Genomic DNA, 12,963 nt, shown 5'->3' with positions numbered 1-12,963 from the left:
TCCTGCTTGAGCCAACAACTCCACAGATGGAAGACCTGAATTGCCTTTATTACCTTAAACTCCTTTTTCATTACCCACGTGTTTGTTGCAGGATATTTTGTTGACATTGTTTTTGTCCTCTATTTCAGGTCGGGGGAAGCCTGACAGATTTTAATTGAAACATGAACACCTTCTAAAACCTAAAAATACATTTAAAACACTCAGACGTGGAGTCCTGTGCATGACATTCCCTGCTCTGGGTTTTGTACCTTATTCCCACTTCGAAAATTCCCTCCAAGTTCAACACAGAAAAGGTCTGCAAACCTACATGGGTCTGTTGAAAATAACATTTATACAGGCTGTTTGCAGGGTTTTGTTACATTCAAAGGGACCTGAAAAAAACCAAAGTTTGGGGCGGTGCGCGCCTATTACTGATTTTTCCCTTACGACGTTCAACACTGGTAGCGGTGTTAAGTGCACAAACAAAAAGGTGTTGGGGGAAAAAAAAAAGAAGAACCTTTGATAGTCATGGAACAGATTAGTCAGAAGTGCTGCCTGAGTATGATTTATAAGCAATGTATCTAAATCATGAGGGGTTCATTATCTGATAATAAACGATAAATCGATGCCGTGAGCTGCAGCCTGATAAGGTTTGTTTCACAGACACCTACAGAGCAGCCATACCATCAGCCTCACATGCAACAGAACTTTGTCCTCTGAATCAGTTTTCCCCTGAACTTTTCAGCATCCTTTACACCAGGATAGTCAGGCTCTGAAATGGAAAAAAAAGATAACCAAAACCCAGCCGTGAACCAAACACAATTTCCTTATTTGGGGTTTTTCTGAAACTTGAGTCCATAAAGAAGAGTTAGAAGGTGGGTTGTTTGAATTCTCAGTCTCTTTCCATCACTGCACACACACTTCAGCAGTCTCTTCTCACATGATTTCCTCCTAAACCAGTCATAACCATCCAGAGGTAACCAGGGACAGTCTTGAGGCTGTTCCCTCTTGTCCTGTCCCTTGCTCCCTGGGAGCAGAGCCTGACATCCCCTGGCTGCACCCTCCTGTCAGGGAGTTGTGCACACCCAGAAGGTCCCTCCTGAGCCTCTCTTCCTCCAGGCTGAGCTCCCTCAGCTGCCTCTTCACAAGCTGTAATCTGGGTTGAGTTTAATTTATTGCATGATCCACCTTCACCTTGTGTCTTTTGGGTTCTCCAGGTAGAGCCTTGCCTCAGCCTCTTCTTTCCTCCCAGGAAATGAATCTGGGTTAATATGCAGATCTTAGGGAACCCTGTGAGGCCCCTAAAATATCAGGGGCTGTGTATCAAACATCCATATGTCTGAGGAGGGGGGAGTGGTGTTTTAGCCTTGAATTTTCAGACTTTTTGGCAGAACATGGAGATATGTGAGGGTCCAGACTCTCTTGCAGCACCTGCAAGGAAAGATGCTGGGATTTTTGTGTGGGATTTCTCTGCACATCATGTAGAGCTTGACAGCCTGGAGCTTCAGGGGCTCTGTGGGGGGAGGCAAAGGGATGTGAGCTCATGTCATTCCCCATCCTGACGTGCTCCTGGGTGCAAACAGACTCCCCCTGAGTCAAGCCTGAGTGATGTCACTGAGTGATGTTCTGGTGGCAGCACAGTTACCAGCTCCAGCTATGCACAGAACAAACGTGGTGACAACTGCAGATGTCACCTCTTCTTGTGGGTGTGACAGCATCCCTGCATGTGGAGGCAAAGGCAGACTGAAAACAGCAACGTGGGCTGCAAAGCAGAATCCAGCCCCTCCTGCCACAGAACAGGCAGCTCAGCCCAGGACTCCAGCTGCCCCATAATGCACATCTGAAAGAATTTGAACTGCCAGTCTGACAATAAAATGCAGTTCCCGAAGTCAGAGCTGCAACACAGAGGTTTCCAGGCTAAACTCAGGGAGTCCCATGAGTAAATGTCCAGTTTAGGTTTCAATTCTAAGCCTCTGCTGTGTCACAGTGTCACTGTCATATTTTCTGAAAAATCCCTTTGCCAGGATTTCTTCTCCTGGGAAGCTGAGAAGCCTCAGAGAAGAATGAAAACATTAATTATCTGATTGCTTCTCCCTGTTTTGCTGCTTTGGAAGGTGGTCTGGAGATTGTTTATCCAACAGGTGGTTGTTTGACTGGTTTCATGTGAATTGTTTTTACTTAATAACCAATCACAGTCAGGATGTGTTGGGACTCTGGAAAACTCAGGAGTTTTCATTATCAGTCTTTTGTAACCTTCTGTCTGTATCCTTTCTCCATTCTTTAGTATAACTTTAGTATAGCATTTTTTAATATAATACCATAAAATAATAAATTAGCCTTCTAAGAACATGGAGTCAGATTCTCAGTTCCTCCTTCGTCCTGGGGACCTTGAAAACACCCTGAAAACATCACAGCAGAGCCTGTTTGAATGGCAAGGTGCAAAAGCAGCACCCAGCAGGCATGATCAGAGCTAGGGCTGAAACACAGACACCTGTTGCCATAACGGAATGTCTGTGCATGGTTATCCCACACTGCAGCAGGAAAAAAGATGTCATTTAAACTTTTAAACTCACAGGCTGAAATGTATTTATCTGGTTTGTTAGTCCTTCCCTGCTGTGCTCTATTCTGCCATACAGACATGGCCTGCCTTGCCTCAGGTCTAGTAGAGCTCCTGTCTCTTACCCTCATGGCTGAGAAAGTTTTGGGTACCACTTTAACCTGTGGGTTTGAGAGCACTTAGCAAAGAAGGGCATCAATTCCAGGATGCAGCTAGAAGAGTAAAAATAGAAGGACTTGCCTGAGCCCATCAGCAGGCCAGGAGCAGGGACCAGAAGGTGCTCAGCACTTCTGTCCCCCAGCACAGCACCCTTTTCTGGAGCTGTGCTGGCTTGGGTTGGGACAGAGCTCATTTCATTCACAGGAGCCACCATGGATTCGTGCTGGGAGCAGTGTGGGTGGCAGCTTTCAGTAACACAGGGGTGGTTTAGCTATTGCTGAGCACTGATTGCACAGCATCTTCTCTGCTTCTCACCCCCCAGCAGCTGCACAGGAGCTGGGAGGGGACACAGCTGGGACAGCTGAGCCCACATGGCATCATGATCAGGATTTAAAGCTGGGGGGAGAGGGCACAGGGGGGATGTTTTGGGTGTTTCCCAAGTCACAGGTATGTGTGGTGGAGCCCTGCTCTCCTGGAGATGGCTGAGCACCTGCTGCCCCTGGGGAGCTGTGAGTTAAATCCTTCTTTTTGCTTTTCCCTGTGTGTGCAGCTTTTGCTTTATCTATTAGAGTGTTATCTCAGCCCAAAAGCTTTCTCACTTTTACTCCTCTGGTTCTCCTCCCCATCCCCCAGGTGTGAGGGTTAGAGTGTTTCTGAGCTGCTGATGGGGTTAACCATGGCAACAGGCCAGGCTGATTGCTGATACCTCATGCATTTATGGGTTGTTGCTTCAAAAACTATAAAACCTGAATCCACATTTATCAGTCCCTTCTTTCCGTGTATTCCAGAGGTCTTTCTGGAAATATATGCCCGTGTAGAGTTAGAAATCCCTTCGCCATTAATGCATTTATTTCATGTCAAAGTGCTTTTGGATAAAAAAAATTTGGTCTGCTTGTGAAATTGGAGGCAAAGCTGTTGTAAAAGCAAGACCATCTATAAATTCTGTAGATTGAATGGACAAATGGTGCTTATAAGCACACACAGTTTACAATTCTTCTAGAAGTTATTGGAATTAATAGCCAGTGGGAGGAATGAAGAACAAAGCACTCCCTTCCACAAAACTTCCAGTGCTCTCTAGCCTTATTTCTTAACAAGTATGTGACACCTTTAAATTTTTCCCCAGGAGGCAGAAATACAACTATGAATGAATTTTTCTTGATAATTTCAAGATTCAAAAACTACTATCACACTGGCCTCAGAACAGATTAGGATAACAAGGCAGACAATACAGCCCCTAAATTATGATGTTTGCATTGGGGGGGGGGTTAAACTTAAGAGAAGTTTGATGTATAAGAATCCAGCTTGAGCAACAAAGAGTGAGCAGTAAGATCATGTATTGCTTGGATGGAATTAGAACATTGGAAGTAGCCTAGCCTGTAATATTTGCTACCAGTGAGCTGCAGCAGTGGAACTGGAGCAGGGGGCTGAGTGTGAAGAAGGGTGGTAACAGGAGTGCCCAGTGTTGTGTGGATCTTGAATGTGGAAAAACAAGGAAGTAGGAGAACAAGAAATCCTTTTCAGTTCTAAGTTTCTCATCACTGAGAGGTTTCAGTAAAGAATCCCAGGATGGGTCAGGCTGAAGGGACCACAGTGGGTCAGCTGCTCCCACCTCCCTGCTCCAGCAGGGTCATCCTAGGGCACAGGATTGAGTCCAGACTGGAATATCCCCAGTGAGGAGACTCCACACCCTCTCTGGACAATCTGTTCAGGGCTCGGTCACTGCCCAGGACAGAAGTTCTGCCTCCTGCCCAGGTGGAACCTCCTGGGCTCAGTCCCTGCCCGTTCCTCTGCTGCCATTGCCGGGCCCCTGGAGCAGAGCCTGGGCCCTGCTCAGAGCCCTCCCTGCAGACAGGGACACCCAGGGCTGAGGGCCCCTCTCAGCTAGGGCTCCTCTCCAGGCTGGACAGCCCCAGCTCCCTCAGCCTTTCCCTGCCAGAGATGCTCCAGGCCCTGAATCATCTCTGCAGCCTCCGCTGGCCCCGCTCCAGGAGCTCTCAGTGCAGTTGTAATAAAGGATAAGCTGGAACAACTGACATCACTAACACTGCACACAATTTGTCCTGCTCTGCTGAGAAATTGATGCTGGCTCTTGATTTCTCTCTTATATAAACATCCAGCCAGTATTGCTCATGAACTGAACATCAGAGCTAATGAACTGTTTGGAAACTGGATGTCTAAGTTCTCTGAGGGTTGGGATTTTATCATCTGAGAGGAACTTCCCTGGGACACTTCCAAGAAATACAGATTAAGTAGAGAAGCTTGAAAGCCTTCCACCACAAATCTTTGTACTTTTTTCCTTGCTGTTCCTGATGTTTTTGACAAAATTCCCAAAAGTTGTTAGGGGACAGTAAGTTACTGTGTTACAGTGATAATTTCAGTTATTCCTAAATATTCCTTAGATGCTGCTCCTGCAAATGAACCAAGGTGAAACAAACCAACCAAACAAAAAGCAAAACCAAACAACAACACATGGACACACAGGGAGAAAATCCCCCAAAACTTATAAAAACCACCAAAATCTATAAAACCCCCAAAACTATAAAAACCACCAAAACCTAAATATTCCTTAGATGTTGTTCCTGCAAATGAACCAAAGTGAAACAAACCAACCAAACAAAAAGCAAAACCAAACAACAACACACAGATACACACAGAGAAAAAACCCCAAAACCTACAAAAGCCACCACCAAACCCAAGATGATCTCCAGGTGTGATTCCAAGTGTGCTGAAGGAGGAGGGAGCTGCAGGTGGCCATTGTGCTTTGAACTGAAGCCAGGCAGTAGCAGGACTAGGAAAGAAACTGTGCAGTGTAAATGACACAGACAAGTGAACTCTTTCTTTGCCCCTTTTCTCTTCCTCTGTCCTTCTCTGACAAACTCCAGACCCTTCTGGCAGGCAGTTCCAACACTGCCCTTCCAATCTCACTCCTCCAAACCACTCTTCCCATGCACACACACTCCTTCCTGCAGGGAGAACAGAATTGAGTCCCTCAGGCTCCTTTTACTGGATTTAATTTCATTTAGCTTACATTAAAAGCTGTCTTAACTTCTGGGTTTTTTTCAAATGCTGGAAATTGCTTCTTCCTTTACCAAAAGAAGATGGTGTGCATAGGTCTCATTAAAGAGCTGGAAAGGCCATTTAAATACATGTATTGATCCTTAGTTCTGCTTTGTTCCTGCCCACTTGAGGAGCTTTAGGTACATCTAAGCAGCTTAATGCCATTATTAAATGGAGACTTGTGAGGCCTGGAACTACAGAAGCAGCTTGGTTGAAACCTTGCAGTTTGCAGTATTTCTGTTTCACTTCAAAAGGACAAGCCTGGGCTTTTTGTAAGAGCAAAGATTTGTTAACTTTGAAATTCACGGCAAGGTCTTTTCCACAAAAGCGAAGTGGGCATTCTAGCAAGCTCTTGGTGATCTTTTAAGTGCTTTGTCTGGAATATTTCTTTCTGGAAACTGAGAGTTCAGTGGGAAGTTTTGGGTTTTTTCCCTTCTGAACTGGTTATAATGATTTCTGTCTGCTGTCAGATTCAGCAAGGTTCACCCAGATTTTTTGGGGGGTCAGGATTACATCCTGGCTTTACCTTTAATGTGTCAGAGTGTCTAATGGTGATAAATCATGGGAGGGCAGTCCAGGGAGGATCAGCTCTGGAGTGGGGAACAGTGTGGGGTGAAGGAGAAGCAGAGAGGAGCTGTTAGGGACTGACCCCATTGCCCCATCCCCCTGTGCCTCTGGGGTGCTGGGTGAGGAGGGGAGTGAAGCCAGGAATGAAGCACTGAAATTGAGGGAAGAAGGAGCAGGAACAAGGTGTTGCTTAAATCCTTTTGTCTGCATTTCTCACTATCCAAATGTATTTTAATTTGTAAAAGTAATTACTTTCCCTAAGTCAAGTCTGTTTTGTGCATGATGGTAATTGATAAGTGATTTATCTGCTTTTATCGTGACCCATGACCTTTTTCCTCTTATTTTCTCCCCTGTCCTGTTCAAGAGCAGGAATGAGAGAGAGGCTGGATGGGTGTCTGGCTGCCAGCTGAGGTCAATCCATCACAAGCATCTTATCATCCTATATTACTTTACAATTTCCTTTTTTTTTTATTATATATCTTTGCCAAGCCAGTGGATCCTGTGGTTATCTCAAGAAGCTCTTAAAAATATTAGCAAGGGACCACCCATGGGAATATTGACAGAAATCGACTCCCAAGTGAATTATCCTTCTGAACAGTAACAAACTAGATTTAAAAGTCAGGCACCTGCTAAATGAACAGTTCAAATATTTTAGTCTTTTGTTTCACTTGCACTAAATCCCCTTTATATTCTCAAATTAGTTTTTGAAAGTTTGGGGTTGAATTGAAAATATTTTCATGTAATGATACAGGAAGATAGCAGAAAGCCCACCCAGGGAAAGGAAAATCAGTCTCTTAGTCTGACAAGAGTAACACATCTCTCCTCTCCATCCAAGTTAAAGTCAAGGCTATTCACAGGTGGGCAGCAGGAATTGATACCAACCTTGCAAAGATGAAGGTCAGAGACAGTGCCAAGCCCTGAAAATCCAGAGCACTGTCTCAACAGAAGGATGAAGGTCCCCAGGGGGAGCAATCCAGGAAAACACAGGCATGTTTGCATTTAAACATGATGTTTCTCTGGAATTTTCTGAGTAGGTGTGTACCTGCAGATGATGTGCAGTGTTTTTAGAGACCACAAACCTTGTTCCTCTTCTGCACATTCAGAGAACTGGCTTCGTTTTTCTTCCTCTTCTTGTTACTCAAACACATTTCACGCTTCAGATTTTATTTCACCAGAAAAAAAACTTCAAAGCCACTCACACACATATAAAATGCTTTATCACTTCCTTTTCTTTTGTGAAGTCCAGCACATGCTTTAACTGAATAAACAAAGCGCAATTCTGAGAAATGCAAATCCTTTCTTGGCAATGTGGTGTTTTGCAAGGCAAAAACATTGGGATTGGTCCTTTATTTCAGGAGGATATTCATACTCCTTTTACTGAGATGATAGAGCCAGGAATAATGGCAGAGATAAGCTACCAGGCAAGGACAGCAAGAAGCCAGCCTACAAAAAGGCAGATGTTGAAAGGAAGCAAAATGAGAGAACTCTAATTTCTATCAGGCTGGCAACTAGTGGGGGTCCCACAAGGCTCCATCCTTGGCCCTGCTCTCTTCCACATCTTTGTAAATGACCTGGACACAGGACTGGAAGGGGTACTAAGTTTGCAGATGATCCTAAATTGGCCACAGTTAGCACAATGTGCAAATGCATTGTTCCTTTTGACATTCTATTTCGTTCTTCTAGCTAGGAAGCTTCCAATTCCTAAATGCTACAATATTCTGCTGGGTCACTGATGTTGCCCATAAAATATAAGAAAGGTTATGAAAATCCTGAACCACAAGAACTCAGAGTTTCTGGTCACACAACTGGTGGAGACTTTTTGCAATGTTTGGGCTTTATGTCTGAGAAATCTCTTTACATGCCTGAAAGCAACCATGGTTTTAGCAGGCCTCAGTGGTTCATTGTCATTCTGATATGATGAGAAAATCAACCTGTTTAAGTCTGATGTAGTAACATTTACTTTTGTGAATGTCCTTACAGTGCAACATGTAAAAAAACCCCACTTCTCAAAATTCCACTTCAAAACATGGTTCATGTAAATGAAGACCAAAATTCCTGTAAGTGGCTTTGGCACCATCTAAATAAGCAGGAAGCTGCCTAGAGGTTTTATGATTCAGATCAAAGGACACTAAAGGTGCTTTAATAGAATGTAGATGCTCTCATACAGTCAGAACAAAAATAAGAGGAACTAAATTTTGCAAGGCTTTCACTTTACTAGTGCCCATTGAGCTCTTGTCAAGCTACAGATGTTCACAAGTTCAAAACCATTCTTGACTGGCAGCACTGTGGTCACAAAGCTGGCACCCTCTTTTTCCATCCTGTATTCTGCCTTTGGATTTCTTCTGCAACTTCCATCTCAATTTTTCCCTCTGCAGAGCAGCCTGGAGCAATGTGTTCTGTTGTAGAACCATGGAATAGTTTGTGTTGGAAGGGACCTTCAAGATCACCTTGTTCCACCCCCTTGCCATGAGCAGGGACACCTCCCACTATCCCAGCTTGCTCAGAGCCCTGTCCAGCCTGGCCTTGGACACTCCCAGGGATGGGGCAGCCACAGCTGCTCTGGGCACCCTGTGCCAGGGCCTCACCACCCTCACAGGAAACAATTTCTTCCTGATATCCAATCTAAATCCATTCTCTTTCAGCTTAAAGCCATTCTCCCTTGTCCTGTCACTAACTTCCCAGCTTTCTTACAGACCTTCTTCAGGCACTGGAAGGTATCCAGCTCTGCAGTCTCCACACCTTCTCTTCTCCAGGCTGAGTAGCCCCAGTTGTCTCAGCCTGTCCTTGTAGGAGAGATGCTCCAGCCTTCAGAGCATCTCTGTGACCTTCTCCAGACCCATCCCAACTGGTCCCTGTCCTGTGCAGATCCCAGAGCTGCACACAGGCTCATTCCTAATCACCTCCTTCTAAAGCTTTCTTACTGGGAAATAGGTTCCCATTCTGCAGCCAACTCTTATTTGGGGATGATTTTTAGGGAAAAAAAGGCAAATAGAGTGTGAGGAAGCTCTTGGACAACCTGATTTGAGCCATCAGAAAATAGTAATGTAGTTCCAGCAACCTTTAAGCCTCTGAGTAATATGAAAATGGTTGCTGCAGGAAGTGGAGGTAACTTCTACACATGGGCAGCTTCTCTTCTCTTCTTGCCAGGGCTGAGGTGAGCCCTGCCTGTCTCATCCGTGGCCTTCCACCTGTATCAAGGCTGGATGGATCCACGGGTACCAAGTCAGAGGTGAAGCCTTGAGAGTGGAGCTGGAAGTGTCTCTAGTCTTGACAAATACCCACCTCTTCTCTGTACTCAGATTTTCCATTTGCAGCACCTTCTGTGCCAGTCAGCACAAGTTCTTTAACTTGCCATTTATGTCCAGCTGGTGCTCTGCTCTTTGCAGGAGGAATCCTTAGAAATGGGATAGGAAGGTGGAATGTGAGACCTCAGGCACAGTTCTCACAGGTATTTGTTCCTGCACTAAATGGTACATGACTCCCACCCCGGAGGATTGTCAGGGGATCCTCCAGGAGTCCTCAGGGGTGTTGGGGTTAACAAGGGAAGGAAGGAAGGTGTCTCTGGGGGCAAATCACCCTGAAACAGGGGGAAAAAGCTGCTGCTGCTTTTGTCAGAGCCCTGCCCCAGCAGCCACATCAGTGTGTCCTGCCATGGGGTGTGACAGTGTTCACAGGGATGCCAGGATAAGAGAAGAGATGAGAAAGTTGACTCCATGTTTCAGAACGCTTGACTTATTATTTTATGATACATATTATATTAAAACTATACTAAAAGAATAGAAGAAGGGATTTCATCAGAAGGCTAGCTAAGAATAGAAAAAGAATGATAACAAAGGTTTATCTCTGACCGAAAAAGTCCGGACAGGTGGACTGTGATTGGCCATTAATTAGAAACAACCACACGAGACCAATCCCAGATCCACCTGCTGCATTCCACAGCAGCAGATAATAATTGTTTACATTTTGTTCCTGAGGCCTCTCAGCTTCTCAGGAGGAAAAATCCTAAGGAAAGGATTTTTCAGAAAATATCATGGCTACAGTGGGGCAGCCCAGCTGCCTGGCTGCTGTGGTGATACCCATGAGACAACTTCTGCTTCAGCAGCTCCCCTTCCCTCCCCTCTGAGAATGAGAGGGGCCGGGAGTCATGGTCACCTGCCTGCTCAGGAGGGCTGTGAGGGTCACCCTTTTGGGTTTGAGAACATCAAAACCTCAGAGGCTGTGGGCAGCATTGATGGACACTACAGTCACTGCAGTTTCTGCACCCTAAAACCTCTGGACACAGTAGATTCCTATAACCAAGCTTTTAGAGAGTTTTAATGCCAGCAGGAACAGGATTATGTCCACTGACCTCTGAATAGAAATAAATAGCAACTAAAGACTTAATTTGAATGGCTGTGGTCTTTGAGGATGATATCTTTGAGGAGTGTGTTCTATTCTTTAGGTTTACCTTGCATGGCTGGAAAATAGCTGAAATGGGGTGTTTGCAAGAAAGGGATCTGTTTGATGAGTTCTTATGCAACTTATAAGAAAAATGACAATTCTGCTGGACTTCAAGGAATCATGCATGGCCAGGCACTTAGACCTTCCCATCTCCCTTTAGAAATGTTTCAATCAGTTATTGAAATGTTTGATATTTAACATGGAAATATTAATATTGATATTTAACACTACTGCTGTATTATCAGTCCCTCTTGCATAATTCCTTCTGTGCCCAGTATTCTGTGTCCTCAGCACCTGATCCTGAGCAGCAATTTCAAGCAGAAGGGCAGAGTGTGCAAATATCACTGATGGCCAAACAGCTGCTTGTGCTGCCTGAAAGCTGCTGAGCTCAAGTGAAACCTTTCTTGTAACAACAGCAATGATCCCTGAAAAATACCAGCATGGGGAATGTCTTTGGTTACAGAAAATGGCTCAGTTTGGCCCAGACAAACACAAACCAAAATCCATAGTTATACTGAAGTGCAGTTTATTCAAGACAGTTTTTGACTGTCTTTTTCTCTCAGATTCCTAGAGGGAACATCCAAGGTGCAAGAGCTAAAAGCCCCAAACTGCCTTACAACTTCTCTCTCAAAGAGCCTCTTCCCAGGAACTCAGGGAGGGAACTTTCCACACTGCAAGTTTGAGACTCACTGCATTCCTCTTAGAGTTCTGTTTGCATCAAAATTAATTATTTACACAAGTCAGAAACCACCTGCACAGCTCTTGAAATGCAGAACATGAGCTCTGATTTCAGCTGCACCAGAGGAAAGCAGGGATAACCTTAGGGCAGCTGACTGTGGAAATTCCTGGGTGTGAAGTTGGCATCAGTGGGACCTTCAGGACTTTCTCAGCAGGTGTTTCTCTCCAGTGTTTCTTGTCACTAGTGGAACACCCACCACCCTCATCTGAGTGCTTTCCTGTGAGTTATAGGAGCCAGTCAGGCTTTAATCAATTGAAACAGAAAAACCCTGGAAAAAAAATGTGACTTCATTAATTGTAGAATGACAATTTATATATATTTTCATTCCTTACTATGCAAATAATGCTAGCTCAAAAGAATGCAATTATGCAATCAAAAAACAAACTTATAAATGACAGTTTAGGTCAGCTGTGCAAAGAATGGACCAGAATTCAGTAGTTTAGCTTTTTAAGCCCTTATTCAAACTAGGACAGATGGAATAATAATAAAAGCAAACTGCTATGATGTTTTCTGCAAGAATATGATGTTTCCTGCAGTATTAGAACTTTTAGATAATCTATCCAAAATTTCATTGACCTATTTTTACAGGAAGTATGCCTGAAACATCAATGCTTCCAGTGGGATTTCACAACCATTCATAGTTTATCTTAATGCACCAGAAAATCTTTAAGATCAAGGCTTTTTGAACACTGTGCATAAAATACTGCACTACTTTTTGGCAGAAGGCAGATGATTATTAATTTCAACCCAGCATCACATCCTTGTTGTCAGTGTCCTTTATGATATAGATTGTAGATTGATCTGCTCAGACTCAGGAAGATCTTCAAATATTTGAAATAAGGTTATCAGAGGAAATCTTGAAGGTACAGCATCCAGTAATCTTGAATTTGAAGTATTTTTTCCTATACCCTTCTAGAAAAACATGTAAGGGAAAAGGTGGTTGATTATCAGACGGGAAAGCCCCCCCCTCCTGAAAATACAGGATTATTACCCAGGGATACTAAGTTTGCATCTGCAAACTTTTAAGCAATCACAAAGATTGCTTAAAATGGAAAAAGAAAAAAGGGGGGGGGAAGGCAATACCTTTTTAATACTATTCTCAGTGGCTTTTATTCTGCTTGTTCAGCTTTAGTCAGCCTCTCAGTTTATACTCAAAAGCTGTAAACTTTAACAGTGGCCTATATCCATGGAGATTTATATCCATAAACGTACTTATTTTGGATTTGAATGATATGAATTCATTCTCCATAGTGAAGAGTTCAAAACCATGAAGTAAAGAAAGGTTTTCCCCTTCCTACTCTGCCCAGTGCAGGAATAACAACCTGCTATTATCTATTTCAGGGAGGGAAAAATGCTGGGGTTTTCAGCCTAAGCCAGAGGATTTCCTTTAACTGGGAGCTACAGCAGAGCTTTAGGTGCTGGGACAGAGGAGGTTTATCTGAGAACTCCAGGAATCAAACAGGTC

The sequence above is a fragment of the Fringilla coelebs genome (assembly GCF_963513975.1).
Source record: "Fringilla coelebs genome assembly, chromosome: 5".
NCBI lineage: Eukaryota > Metazoa > Chordata > Aves > Passeriformes > Fringillidae > Fringilla > Fringilla coelebs.
Note: the sequence above shows the minus strand (reverse complement) of the source record.